This window comes from Amphiura filiformis, chromosome 8, assembly GCF_039555335.1.
Source record: "Amphiura filiformis chromosome 8, Afil_fr2py, whole genome shotgun sequence".
Classification (NCBI taxonomy): domain Eukaryota; kingdom Metazoa; phylum Echinodermata; class Ophiuroidea; order Amphilepidida; family Amphiuridae; genus Amphiura; species Amphiura filiformis.
The window spans coordinates 1476083-1491054 of record NC_092635.1 but is presented as its reverse complement, the minus strand read 5'-3'; the positions used below and the strand labels follow the sequence as shown (position 1 = coordinate 1491054).

Sequence of the window (14972 nt, the reverse complement as noted above, 5' to 3'; positions counted from 1 at the left end):
AGAACTTCAATTGTGCATTAATTTTCAAATTATGTCCCCCTCATATACTCCCTGCGTATGGGTGTTAGAAAGTTGCCGTTTTGTCTTCTGTTTTGGACACCCGTACACTTTTTGTGGAGCAACAATATCTATAAGGGTGTAAAAAGGTGAACCAAATGGCTTCAGTTGGGCCTTCATTTTCCCACACTTTTTCAATTTCTCAAGGGGAACATTCCTTCTCAGATAACCCTTGCGGCCGAGGCCCGGTCAGAGGAAAATTTAATTGTGCACCGGAAGTAAATGTCCTATTGATTCATGGTAGTCGTGTAGAGGCTCTTCGTGCTTTATTATTTGACTTCAAAGAAAGGATTCGAACTAGCGTCGCCGGCCGTAATATAGTCTATTCAATAAAATATTGGTAGTGCACATTTTATATTTCTGCGGATTAAACTGGTGTGTATGTTAGCGATATAGTACATGTGTATATAATAGATATGTTATGGTTTGGTCCGGCTGGAAAAGGTCAAATTCCACATAAGTGACAACAATGGTGTATTCTGGGATGCTATGAAAATCTTTTTGGGTGTGTACTGTATAGCTACTTGAGATTCGTGTGTATACGGTTATCGTGATGGATGTTACCAGGACGTGTCGATCTTTCATAAAAACAATAATAACTGTCACAACACATGAATAGATATAAGTAAAAAGTCATTTCGATATCGAATTACAATTAAAAATAGCTTTATTCTACTCTTTCGCGCATAACCTATACACAATTGCATTTGATAATATACATTGTACAAATCTACAAAAGCATAATACAAAACATTCACGAAGTGCATTAATAGTATACCATACTGCAGTCTATGGTGTGACAGGGATAATGATTCGTCTCATAATGATCATCTAACCTATTAATCAATTCGTTAAATAATATCACTATAAATAAACAGATATAACAGATTTAATCAATTATTAATCAAGTAAATTAAACCATACCAATAAGTCTGATCAGAGAAGTGGGCTGATGAAGTTTGTTGCTATACAAATATTAACTGTGTATGAGACTGATGATCAAAATATAAACATGAAGTGAAAAATGGATTTAGTAGTATTATTTTATACACATGCATAAATCTTATAACTTTTAGGTACAGTGTTAACCAATTTGACAACACAACACACCACAAGTTTGCCGTTACATTATTCATATTACCAATACAATTCTAAGTTAGTCTCCTCTGCAGCCAGTTTGGTTACGCTACCTCCACACAAATCGTCTGCCAATGACACGTATACGCCGTTTATGATTAGCTGAGAGGGCGACAATGCAAAGCCAATGAAAACCTGATCAGAAACGGAGCATCCGGGAACTTGATTACCGTTGGTTGAACTCCTGGCTCAACAAGAACTCGTTCGTTATCTATGGCAGATTGTTTGTGTGGAGGAAGCGGAACCAAACTGGCTGCTGTGGAGACTAATTCTAAGTGCACGTCTAAGAGACAACGCAAGCGCAAAACGCGTTAGGATTTAGGAAGCAGTATCTTCCCTGCACGTAGTCAACACGCATCTAATAGTAATAAGGTTAGGCGGATATGCCAAAGGTCCATTACGGCGTTGGTATGATAATAAAAATATTGAGTCAATCAATGAACCGTCTAGAATTTAGAAATACAAGAGGATTGAAATCTGAAAAGTATCATTATCATATTGGTACTCTAAAACAAATACATGCCTGTGTATTATTAAATAAATAAAGCACGTTATGGTAGGCACGCAGAATCCTTATTAGAAGCGAGATGACCTTGGAAAAAATAAATAAATTGCGTCTGAATCTTTTTAACAACACATTATTTACAATATTATTACTGATACATATTTAATACACTTCCAATGCTGTATAAAACAAGCAGTAACAAAGTTACATACATTAAAATCACATGCAATACAAAAATGCAGCAAGTTTATTTACACCAAAGAAATAAATTTGAGAAGGTGAGGTCTGCCATGTCTGCATATCACGCATTATGTCCAACGCTTTAGTTGATGTCACAAGAGGGTGTTCTATGAGTTGCCTGACCAGGAACTCTAAATCAGATTTTACCATTTTTAGAACAAGTATACAATTGCCGGTAATTTGTACACGCAAACGGATATATTAAGGGGGTACTGTCCAATTTTGTGCCTATTTTTGCATTTTTCTCAAAAAAATATAGCGCATTGGTGACAATTAAGATAATGTGAGATGTATATTATAGGGGCAAGGACTTTTTATTTCCGCACAGACAACAGTTCTGGAGTTACAGTCAAAAGTGAGGGAAAACCAATATTTGATCAATAAATCAATAACTACTTGCCTTGAGTTGCTGAATTTTCAGTGCAGTTGTTGTAGTCCTTGCCCCTATAATATACATATCTTAATTGTCACCAATGCGCTATAACTTTTGAGAAAAATGCAAAATAGGCACAATATTGGCCACGGGTGTAGTACCCCCTTAAAGCAATCTAACAATTGAAACATTGAACATAAAATTGAAAAAAAATTGGGATGTGTGTACTTTCATTCTCATATATGAATAGGTAAACTATTAAATAACTGAAAGGTATTTGACATCATGTGTATACCATAAACATGGCCCTTCGTTGATTTACTTTAAAATGTTCATTTCCCCCAAAATACGTTCTTGGTTAATGCATAGGATAATAAATTCTCTTTATAATCTATATTTACATTTTTCCTAGCAATATCTTGCCATTGAACATTATTGCTTTTATTATACTCAAGTAGATAACTTGACTTATCAGCATGTCAGTTGTCTAAACCCTCTCATATCATATATTGGAATCGGGCCCTGCATGAGGCTCTCACGCGAGTTCATCTGAGATTACAAATCCATACAACTCCTACATAATGGAAGACACTACCTGCATCTTGCACACGGGGAGTGTGAATTTCAACTGGGGTTAGCCTGAATGGGTGACTCCTTTCAAAATCTACACCCCTGCAAGGGAGTTTAAGGTCTTATTTAAGGGGTATATGGATATTTATTGTCGTGTAAATATTGCCATATCTTGCTAAAATCAAGTATTAGTTTTTTGAACTTATTATTTTCTCATTAGTGTTTCAATAAGCTTACGATTACATTTAGTTTGAGCAGTGTATTAATTATAATGTATAACGCTGTATCATTGAAGGAGGTACATTTGGTTTACATCATACAATCACTTCATTATTCACTCATCTCTTCTCACGTATTCTTCTTTTATAATGTGCTGGTTTTCCAACAATAAAATGTAAAAAGTAGATAATATTTCTAGTTTTATCTCACTTAAATATAAATTGTAGACTCTATTGTGATGATGTTATATTATCCTACGGTCTGTGGATTTCTTCCTTGGGGCCTGGTTTGGAAGCCAAAGTCTGATGGTACTTCATCTGAAAGAAAATGAGAATTAGTGCCCATGGAGTAAATGTATTTTTGTATTGGTATCAATAAAAGGGCTAATTTTTACCTCCACACACTCTGATGTAGTTCCATTATATCAGGATGGCAACGATGATACTGAAGTTATATTTTTTTCATGGTCAAGGTCCAATATCCTCTAACCTTGACCCAAAACTCAATACGAACACTTGCATTTAGGGGAGATGTGGAACAATTTAGTTGCCCCGCTCCAGCAAACAAAATAGACTGGGACAAATTGAACAAAACGTTAAATTTGTATATTTTTACTATTTTAGTCCACTTCCTTGATCGTGAGGTAAAGCATTTGCCTACAAAACCGAGTTGTTTTACGCCATGGTAAATCCACTTAGTCTTTGCATGGTTATACCAAATAAAAATATAAAATAATGAGATTTTGCTAGCTAAACATGAATATTTTAAAAGTATAGAGGCCGTCAGCGTGACGTCATATGCCGCCATCTTGTGGGTACACGCTGCGATGGTCGTTCGATCTCCATGCGTGAACAGCAAAATCACTGTGTCGATGCATGATAACAGCTGCGTGGCATGCTGCGCCTTGCGCGTAATATCTGACGCATGAACACGCGTATCATTTGCACCCACAAGATGGCGAAAGGCTGACGGCCTCTATTCACCCAATCATTTACCGAGAAAACAAAGCTCACGTGTTCGTCATTGTTTGCTGTACGTGTTTACCAATCCACGTACTGCCTCATTTACATATGAATGAACTACAACTTTAGTTGACTAGATCAGATTGAGTAGATGGTTTGTGATTAAGAAATAAACAGACAACCGCGGTTCGCAATACACAGTGTCGGCCGAGTATGTCATCGGCTGGTTGTATTGAACAAGATTACGTTTAATGAGATAGGCCTACATTACAATCGTGTAAAAATCATAATTTTAACAACCATTAGGGCGTCCTCCCTAGCAAATGCTATAATAATTGCCTTAACAAATGAATGATGACACTATGACTATTGCTTGCAACAACTTCTATACCCTTTTCTGCATATGTAATGCATAACTGTTGTATAGCAGCTTCATAACACGTCAAATTCTTACCTGATCAAACACCACCCAATTAGGATCTACTTGTGAATCGCCAATAGAATCAGTACATTTTAATCTTCTTCGTTACGTAGCTGTGGGTTTACCAATATACTGTGGACATAAATGCATACTGTGACACTAAGGACGAACCTTCTCTATACTTTTATGAAAAATCCATCACTGTCGGCATTTCAAATGATGAAACTCGCACACTTCAATAATTGTCTTCAAAACTGCCGCCAAAGAAAGAATAGTTTAAGGTCACTCAGCGTAACAAATCCTTTATTCCATACAATGATTGTTTCGTAACATCATAAATAAACGATAGAAGTAAGAACAGGGCACAGCAATATACTGCATAACATTACTTTGTGCTGAACGGTTAGTAATTTTACAGATTTTCAAAATAGATTGCTTTGTTAAAACTTGTAATTCACCATTTTTTACGCAATCCTCTCTAACTTCTACTAGAAACGTCCAATTCTTAAAATCTAAAAAATCTGAGGAAGCTAAATATATGTAGAACTTCAAATGCAAAACAGTATGACCAATCAAAATGCCGTTCATACCTAAAAAAATTACATCTTTCTCGGTATAAATCATTCTGGGACACCCTGTAGAAGTGGACTGATTTGTCTTCATGGGTTAAGTATAAAGACGTGGTCGTAGTATGTGGTTGAAAGGGTATTCAGTGAGTGGAATTTAGTCTTAGAGGAAAAAGGAAAAGGAAAAAAGAACACAATTGTGGCAATAATGAGCCTTGCATTGAAAGTCATATTTAAAATGTGTTGAGTACCACCCCAAAGTTTCCCTACATACACCCCTACTACCCACATCACACACCTCTGCACCCACCCCACCCCCATAGGCCTATACATAATATTACATACCGGTATAATAATATTTATATAGCACGTTATAGCTATACATTTAAAAATTATAGCGCTATTATGACAAATAGGACAACATGTCAAATTAAAAACAAACCCGAACACAAGTCTGTTAAACCAAGATAGCACTCATTGAAAACATCTCAACTATGTTACATCAGATCTTCTCTGGTTAAATCCACACACACATGTGTTTGTTTTGAGCAATGAGCTGGTATTATAGTTTCAGTTGGGTGAACGATTATAAAGCAAACGCAAGGTAACAATTACTGTGTGGCCTTTGTTCACGAAATGAGACAAGACTGTGCATATTTTTAACCACATTCTTGAAAATGAGAAACATAATGGCTGTGGGCCGGAACACGGTTTGGAAATAATTTCTTCATATTTTTTGGTGTTATCTGTCGTTTACATATCCTTCCTAAAACACCAAAGTGCGAATATTTCCAAACACCTAAATTAGCTAAAAATTTAGGACATGTTACAAAAGTATATTTTCTAGAATTTCATAAGAGTACTTTTAATATTGGCCGGTTGTTTTTCACACAGCAACGTTAACTAGGTAATGTACTGTTACCTATAACATACACTAAAACACCAAATTGCGAATATTTCCAAACATCTAAATTAGCTAAAAATTTAGGACATGTTACAAAACTATATTTTCTAGAATTTTAGAAGAGTACTTTTAATATTGGCCGGTTGTTTTTCACACAGCGACATTAACTAGGCAATTACCCATACTTCTAACGTACGCTATTTGTAGAGGTTACGCGTCAATGGTAAGAGCACTGTGTATTGTGTATAGGAAAACGGACAGTAACTGCAGTATGCACCATCAGGGCTGATGGCTTGATCACAAGTGAATTGGTCTAATGCTTTTCCCGCGAAACGGCTTTTTAAAATTTCCCGGAAGTGAAGATGTTTTTGTTTTGAGCAGTGGATTGTACATGTGATCGAGAGATACGAGACCTTCGTCGCGGTTGATTGCTTTGGCCCCCTTTTTACGAATGTAGATTGCTTCCCTAATTCTCCTGATGAAAGCTCCAATACCGAGATCGTCAGCATAGATGAATCGAACAGTGTTCTCACTTCTTGGTTGGTCATTCGTGTAGATGTTGAAGAGGAGAGGTGCAAGTACACTTCCCTGTGGAAGACCATTCTTGAGCCTACGCCATCTGCTCTTCTTGCTACCCAGCTCCACAAAGAAGAGTATGACTGGAGTTGATATGAAGGAATGAGAACAAGTAATAGATATGGCTAGCTGACCTGCCTGATCTGGCTGAGGATTTCACTTTCATATTATTTACTCCTCTTGGACCACTACCACGACGTTCCTGATTCTGCCGCCTCTGACGCTGTCCTGCTAACTGACTTTATTTCTCTTCTGTTGAAGCCTAGATCTCAGTCGTAATCACTTCTGCAAAGAGTGTGCTACAAAACAACGGCAGCCGACTTCGAAGGGGTAGCAAGAAGCCTTCCATCTATCCTTGCATTCTGCTCTCAATTATGAATACTAGGTTAAATATCTCTCATGATCTTCATCAATGTTGTATCGTATCTTTCTTTCAAATGTAAATATATAATCTGATAATCATGGCATTAATACAAGACAAGCTGCAGCTGGTCTGCTAGCGTTGCCACCTTGCTCTAATGGTACTGATACCGAATATTTTAAATTTTGTTTCTCGTACAGTGGTTTTGAGGTATGGAACAAAATGAATTATGATGTAAGGATCGCCTCAACAGAGATGTTCACTTTTTTGTCAAATAATTGTTCCTCTAGTTGCTACATTATTTTGTCATGTTGGTTTGATTTGATACGTGTTAATGATTTTGTTGTAATTTTATATGTAATTTTAAATTTTTGTTGTGCAATTGTTATATGATGCAGGGCCCCCGGGAGGGGCACTTCAATTTGAAATGGATATAGGTGTAGGGCTGGCACTTTCGCACTAAGCGGCAATCGGTGAGAGCAAAATGTAAAAAATATGGGGTGATTGGGTGAGAGCATGATTTTTGGCATTCGGTGAGAGCAAAATGTAAAAAATAAGGGGTCATTGGGTGAGAACATGAGCTTTTTTTAAATGGAATCTTTGGGTGAGAGCCGAAACAGCGCCACAGAAACCTCGAAAATCGAATTTCTAGTTCTAAATGGCTTCAAATTTCTTTGTTTTTTCAAAATAAGTGACAAAATCAGTGGTAAATGAAAGTTGCTGTTAAAATTCGTCGGTCACAACACATAGTGGCGTAGAGTGATTTTTCAAATTTTCCGTTTCACATAGTGGCGTATAGGTTTAGAGCCAGCTAATATCCTATAATAGTTATTCCTTTTTAACTATTAAAGATATAGTTTAATAGTTTGAACCTTAAACTTCAATTTCAAATAAAATCGGGCCACTGAGAGATAACAGTGGAGGAGTCTTGACTCCGTTACTTGTAGCATGTCCTTCAAAAACGTTTTTCTCGGACACGTATTTTTGTTCTTCACGTACGCCACTATGTGTTGCGACCGACGAATTGAACTTGTAAGGGTCTTTGGGTGACAGATCAAATGAAAAAATATGGGGTCTTCGGGTGACAGAACATTGTGTTCGTAAAAAAATATGTGGTCTTTGGGTGACAGCGACGCTGAAAAGGGGTTCTTAACAGCCCTACATACGCGTCACCTCCAAAGTTGGAGTGCCCCTCCCCTCGGGGCAGGGCCCCGTGTACGAACTGAATAGGGGTCAAAGGTCATTAAGGGGTCATTTACGGTTTAAAAAAACTAGTACGCTGATGCCACTTGCACAGAAATGATCCTTATAACATCCTAAACATTTGAAAAATATTTGTGACCCCAAAGGTCACAATTTAGGGGTCAAAGGTCAAAACTTGGTCCAATCGAGCTCAAATTCATTAGGAATGATCCTTACGTTAGAAATATTTATGACACCTAAGGTCAAAGTTAAGGGGTCATAGGTCAAATTTTGAAATTGTTCCAATCGAGTTCAAATTCAACAGGAATGATTCTTACAAAAACATGTTAAAAATATTTATGACCCAAAGGTCAATGTTTAGGGGTCAAAGGTCAAATTTTAAGATAGGCATTTCCAGCCTGGCACGCCTGGCTATGTTCAGAAATTATAGCTAGATCTAGTTTGTTACGAGTTGCACTGACTCAAGGCCAAAATCACCTTTTACCCGAACTCACACGAATGCACAACACAAATACACTGTTTGATTAAGCTAACATAATCTAAGTCTTTAATTGAAAACAAAGTATGCTTGGTACATATAACAACAATATACACTAAAATCACACAATCACTTTTATTCTATCGGTACTTAACCAGCGGTCTTCTTGTTGGTGATTCTAGAGTTCTTGCAATGTTCTGGACGACTGATGTAATATATCCTTATTCACTTGTCCTGCGAAAATCAGCGAAGTCCATTGTACACTTGCATTTATAAATATCCTTGCGTATGAAATCCTCACACGAAAATGATGATGCTTCCTCCAATCTCCTTTGCGCTGCTATATCCACAAATATATCTCCTTGCGCTGCACTGCAAAAACAAGTGTTAATAGATTAACACTATTTGAGCAACACTTTTTAAACATGTTAAACCGTTAATATATTAACATTTATGTTAAAATATTAACAATTGTGTGTTAAAATATAAACAAACATGTTAATATTTGAACACATGAACGGTTTAACGTGTTTAAAAAGTAACACTTAATATATTAACACTTGTTTTTGGAAAGTGGTGTTAACGTGTTAAAGCATTTAAAAATGAACATTCTCATTTAATCATAGTGTTAATGTGTTAATAAAAGTGTGAAAGTGTTAATATTTTAACACATAATTGTTAATATTTTAACACAAATGTTAATATTTTAACACATTAACGGTTTAACATGTTTAAAAAGTGTTGCTCAAATAGGGTTAATGTATTAACACTTGTTTTTGCAGTGTGCTTTCTCCATTAATGGTGTTTCTTTCACCAATCACTCTTTTTCCAGGGAACAGGTTTCTTTAACACAGCTCCGCTGTTTTTTGACAGATGCGTGGCCTTCACAAACCCAGCAAACTCCAGCAATTTGACAGAAGAACTTTAATCCTTTGATGAGGAAGAGCACATTTGTTTGCTCGCTATCTCTTTCGTTGCTGTATTAAAATAGCTCAATTATTGGCTACATAAACTGGTTAAAATGTACTTCTTTTTTGAAGCACGAAGACCATCACACCCATGGCATTCTGTAAAGTCCCAACAAAAGCCTCCAGCTTTTTATATCAGTACTCATGCAAAAAAACCATCACCTATTAATAAACCATTACTTCAATCACATTTTCACAACATTGCTGCAATATTGGGATTTCCCAAGATTAATTATACACATTCACCTTTCACATTACATCACTTCCTGGGGGGTTTTCCTGATGGTGCAATAATGAACTGGGGATTTCCAAGTTCCAAACATAGCTCTGACTTTGTTTACAATAATTTTGGGGGAATTCCACAATGACTTTCCACACCATCATCTTGCACGTACAAGGGGCTTTCCCATCTCATGAAATACTTTCAGCTTGTAAACAAAGTTAAATAATTAAATTAAATTACTCAGGGCACATCACAAGTTATACTAAATTTTTTATGACTATTTACTATTGAATACTTTAATTATATTAATAAACATCAGTATTATTTCGAGTTCAACTGAATGCATTCATCATGATTAACAACATATTTTTATTTATCAAAAATCGACTATGGCATAGTCTAAACAACGAGAGGAACAAATTGAGGTGTGTTACAGCATGGCAGAACAAATATTAAATTTTGACGCTATTATGACCTTCGACCCTTCGTGGGAAACATAAGGAGCATAGAAAAATACGGAACCAATTCTAGTTTTATTCTTTGAGGTGTAAGGGTGCCCAAAAACATTTGTGCCCACTATGGTCTTACAAGCTGTAGGAAAAATAGATGGTCACTCAAAAATCACCCATAGAACTATGTACTACGTGATCTAACTAAAATATCGCTAACTAAAAATGACGCACCTTATGATGCAAGGATATTCAAACTAACGTGCCGTCACGTTGTCAAATCGTCAGAGATAGTAATATGTTGGGATGTCAAGCCCAAACTTGAGCTCAAGTGTCAACTGACATCTTCTAAATTAAATTTTGAACTGCATGACGTGTTTGAAATATTCTTTTTATATATTAAATACCCATTCAGTGATCCCAGCGCAAGTGTAAAATAATTAATTTTTTTTATAAATTGCTTAAAAGTGAAGGATAAGTCATTCAAATTGTCATTTGGTATTTATGAAATGACAAATTTGGCAAAAAAACGAAGAAAACAGCAGTACTGACGAAGTTGAAGCCCCATTCAAATGCATGTAGCTAATTTATATAGATACTGTCAGTATCTAAATTACAGATTCTTGTAAAAAAAATTATTTTATTTTGTCTTAAATACACGGCTTTCGGCTGAACCACTCGCAGTTTATGTTAGCACATCTATGACAATGACAAAGGTACTGAGCAAATCACTAAATGGGCAGTTTAAGTGTTGTAAGGCAGACAGTTTTTAAATTGCTAATTGCTATAGTTAGAACTCGTCTGTTGAAATAAAAATAAAAAAGTAATGCATTTTTAACATTTTCGTCAATACCGTGGTGTAAGTTACTCTTGCCTATTTGATCCAATAATACCGTAAAAACTCGATAGATAGCATATGTGCTTACTATTGAGGGCATTTAAAACATGCAAACAAGTTGAGCCCCATCAAACCATCAGTACACACAGTTATATACGAACAAATAAACCTGCAAAGTTGACTCTCGACTCCATTAGCTCAGTTGGTAAACATGGTAAATGGCCGGACTTTGGTACAATTTCATGTTTTCAAAAGCGTTCGAGAGCAAGCACATATGCGGTACGGTATTGCAATAAACAATATTGGCAAATTAGGTGAACATCTTTTATAATACCCCACACTCATACCCCACACATACAACACGTACTCCCTTTTTTTATGGATTGTATACAGTGATCACTCCAATGAAGTTATATTTCACTGTTTTCAGAGTAAATTGCACACAAAATTAACTCTTATTCGCTCTCTTTAAAGTTGTCACTATAGGCACTCGCTTAGAATAACATATTCACGATTGTTCACTCGTATATTTTAGAGATTACCTCTCAACCCTCAGAAATATACCCCTATATACCACACACGTATACATGTACCCAGATGCATATAACATGGGAACTATGCAAACGGGATTTTTCTTTCGAATTCGCCCGCCTAACTGCGGACGTTTTGAAGGATTATACATTAAAGGTGGCTTTTTGTTTTGCTTTTTTTATATATATGAAAGTTAACATTCAATCGGGGAGGATTTGATTTATTTCTTTCACGGATATGGGACATACAAATGGATCTCTGCGTAATTTGCAGCCAATCGTACCAAACTTTAGGCTGCGGACGGTCCCCGCTTTTAACAGTTGGAAATAAAGGTTTCATGACTCTAAGTCACGGTCTCCAGTTTGTAGCAAGTGCACTTGTGACAACCACACCCATTCAACACGTATAAAAAATAAAGATAAGTTTTCTGCGCATACACACAAGCGCATACTAATCATCTAATAAAAGAAATAATACACTACTGATTTGGTCTTCAACAATGAAGAAGTGGGGGATATATATTGGGCTCTCAATATTGGGCGGAAATTAGAGTACTTGTCAGAATATAATTTGTACAATCGGCCTACATGCCGCGCAATGTGCGGCATTTTAGGTGTCAATTCCAAAACATACAACCTCCTGTGGAGGCGGAATAAATGCTCACTCAAAATCACCCATAGAGCTACGTGATCTAACTAAAATTGAAGCACCTTATGATGCAAGGATAGTCAACCTATCACGTTGTCAAATCGTCAGAGATAGTAATAAGTTGGGATGTCAAGCCCAACCTTGAGCTCAAGTGTCAACTGACATCTTCTAAATTAAATGTTGAACTGCATGACGTGTTTGAAATATTATTTTTATTATATTAAGTGTTTTCAAAATGCTAATTGCTATAGTTAGAACTCGTCTGTTGAAATGAAAAAGTAATGTATTTTTAACATTTTCGTCAATACCGTGGTGCAAGTTACTCTTGCTTATTTCCTCCAATAATACCGTAAAAACCCGATGGTTAGCATATGATGACATATTCACGATTGTTCACTCGTGTTTTCGCCAGCCCATAGGGCTGGTACCTGTTTCTGAGATGGGGTTTGTGTACACTAAAGATTAGCTAAGATTATAGCCTTCTTCTATCGGTATGAATTATTTTTTTTACTTCTCGTGGTAGAAATGTTTTTGATGTCTGCTAATTCGATTTGCAAGGAAAAGAAAGTATGTTTTGCCGTTTCAACGAACGAAAACGATTGAGTATTGCCAAAGTTATGTTTGAATTAATTATGACTTAAAAGTTATCATAGGTTAGGCCTACACATATAAACATAAACTTGTTCAGCAATCAGCATATCAAAAAAATGACATGGTCAAAGCGGGGAATGATCACGAGGTCATATCAGTGGACTGCTGAGCATAGCATGATGTTTGGTTGCCTGTGAGTGCATAATTGATATGTTGATAACAGATCAATCAAAATCTTCATTATATGGACCACATTGAAGTCAAAGTAATTATCTATCCTATCCTGTATCGTTTTATGGATAAAATTGACTCAAAATGTTATTGATGATATTATTGCTATCTTTAACATCAGTTTTGTCTTTTCAACGGGAAAAATCCGATTGAAAATAAAAATTTTAGGGGCTAGCTATAATATTGAACAATATATCCCATATTTTGACATGCACTTATAGAAAATAAATGAATATATGAATACAAAAGCCACCTACGTCCATACTTTGTCCAAATTGAGTTAAGCATGGGAAATTGTTGCTATACATAGGCCTGTCATATGTATGAAAGAACAACTCAAATTCATTCTCTGTGTCTATTAAGCATGTGAAAAATAGCATGTATGAAAGAATCACCCAATTCCATGATTTGAGTCTTGTAACACATTGATTGAAATCCATTATGTATAAAAGTCCACTTGTAACACATTCATTGCTAGAGAGTGACTTTTGAACAAAAAATGGGTTTAATAAAGGAAAGTGTGTGGTTTATATTACATGGCAGAATGCTTATCAACATTATACATACCTGTGTGCTTTATTTTGTATTATCTTACTAGTGGTAATCTCATTCTAACATTGTTGTCTTTGTATATGATTCAAAAAACCACCTAAGTCCAAAATTTAAAATGAACCCCACGAAGTCCCTGAAATGCTAATCGTCATACCTAATACAGGTTAATCCACTCATTTGCACGTAAAACTTACCATATTGACCAGGTAAATCTAACTGAAGGAATTAAAATGATACACAGGTTTTTCTCTCAAAATCACTTCCTATGGACTTAGGTGGCTTTTGTATTCATGTATTCAAATAAATTATTGTCTTACTTTATAAATTATAAATACTGTAAAATGACACATAACTAAAGTGAGGCCAATTTCTATCTTTTTTATTTGATTCATAAAATTACATTCAACAAAATGATTGAAGACTGAGAAAACACACAATGCAGACTATTACAGAATGGAGTAGGTCCATAGCTTTGCAGGAGTTTCGGACTAACAATCAACACATTCAAAAATACAGTTTAAAAGTGAAGATTGTAGTGAATGATCAGTCCTTTATCATGTGCTTGCCACTATCTACTTTATAGTAAACTATACATTGCAAAATAATATAAAATTATTTTAAAATAACATGTGCATGTAAGTTGAGTTAACATACGGTAGCGAATTAACTAACAACTGCAGTGTATTTCTTGATTTTAATAATAAGCATGGGTAAAAAGCAGTAAAGACAAACATACAGAACAATTTGGAGTAATGAATTAAAGAGTTGACAGGAGTTATAGGAGTTAATGTTTTTGCTGTTTCAGTGTGCATGTTCTCACCATTGATGGTTTGGTGAACTGTCATGTAACATGGATGTAAGCGTGATCCTAAAAATGCCTTTCACGGTGACCCAAACTATTTACAAGACCTCTTCTGCATTGAGGCTGGCCTTCCCTTTTTAAGGGAATTTTTATTAGATAGTACCTCATTTCATTTCATTCATTTCATTTCATTTCATTTCATTTCATTTCATTTCATTTCATTTCATTTCATTTCATTTCATTTCATTTCATTTCATTTCATTTCATTTCATTTCATTCATTTCATTTCATTTCATTCATATTTATTTCCATAAAAATCAAAGACATTACATAATAATATATATAAACACGGTACATATGGAGGAAAAGGCTGGAAGACCAAAAAGGTCTGAAAGTTAGCCTTTCCCTAAAATCAAATGAGATTAACAAAATAAATCAACATCACATAACATAACCAAAAAGACAAGGGAAGGGGGGGGTGCTCACGGAAAAGATTAATTATATTTAGAGATCAGTTTTGTTTTGAACTGATTGCGGAAATGTTTAACAGATTTTGAAGCTTTCAGG

At 35.5% G+C, this 14972-nt stretch overlaps 1 long non-coding RNA gene across 1 annotated transcript in view; it reads right to left on the bottom strand.

The window, feature by feature from the left end:
- Nucleotides 1–706: 706 nt before the first annotated feature.
- Nucleotides 707–14972, bottom strand: part of LOC140158496 (uncharacterized) — a 70194-nt gene continuing 55928 nt past the window's right edge. Inside the window, exon 2 of the long non-coding RNA XR_011859787.1 lies at nt 707–893. This is a non-coding gene — a long non-coding RNA (uncharacterized lncRNA). The remainder of the gene's footprint in view (nt 894–14972) is intronic.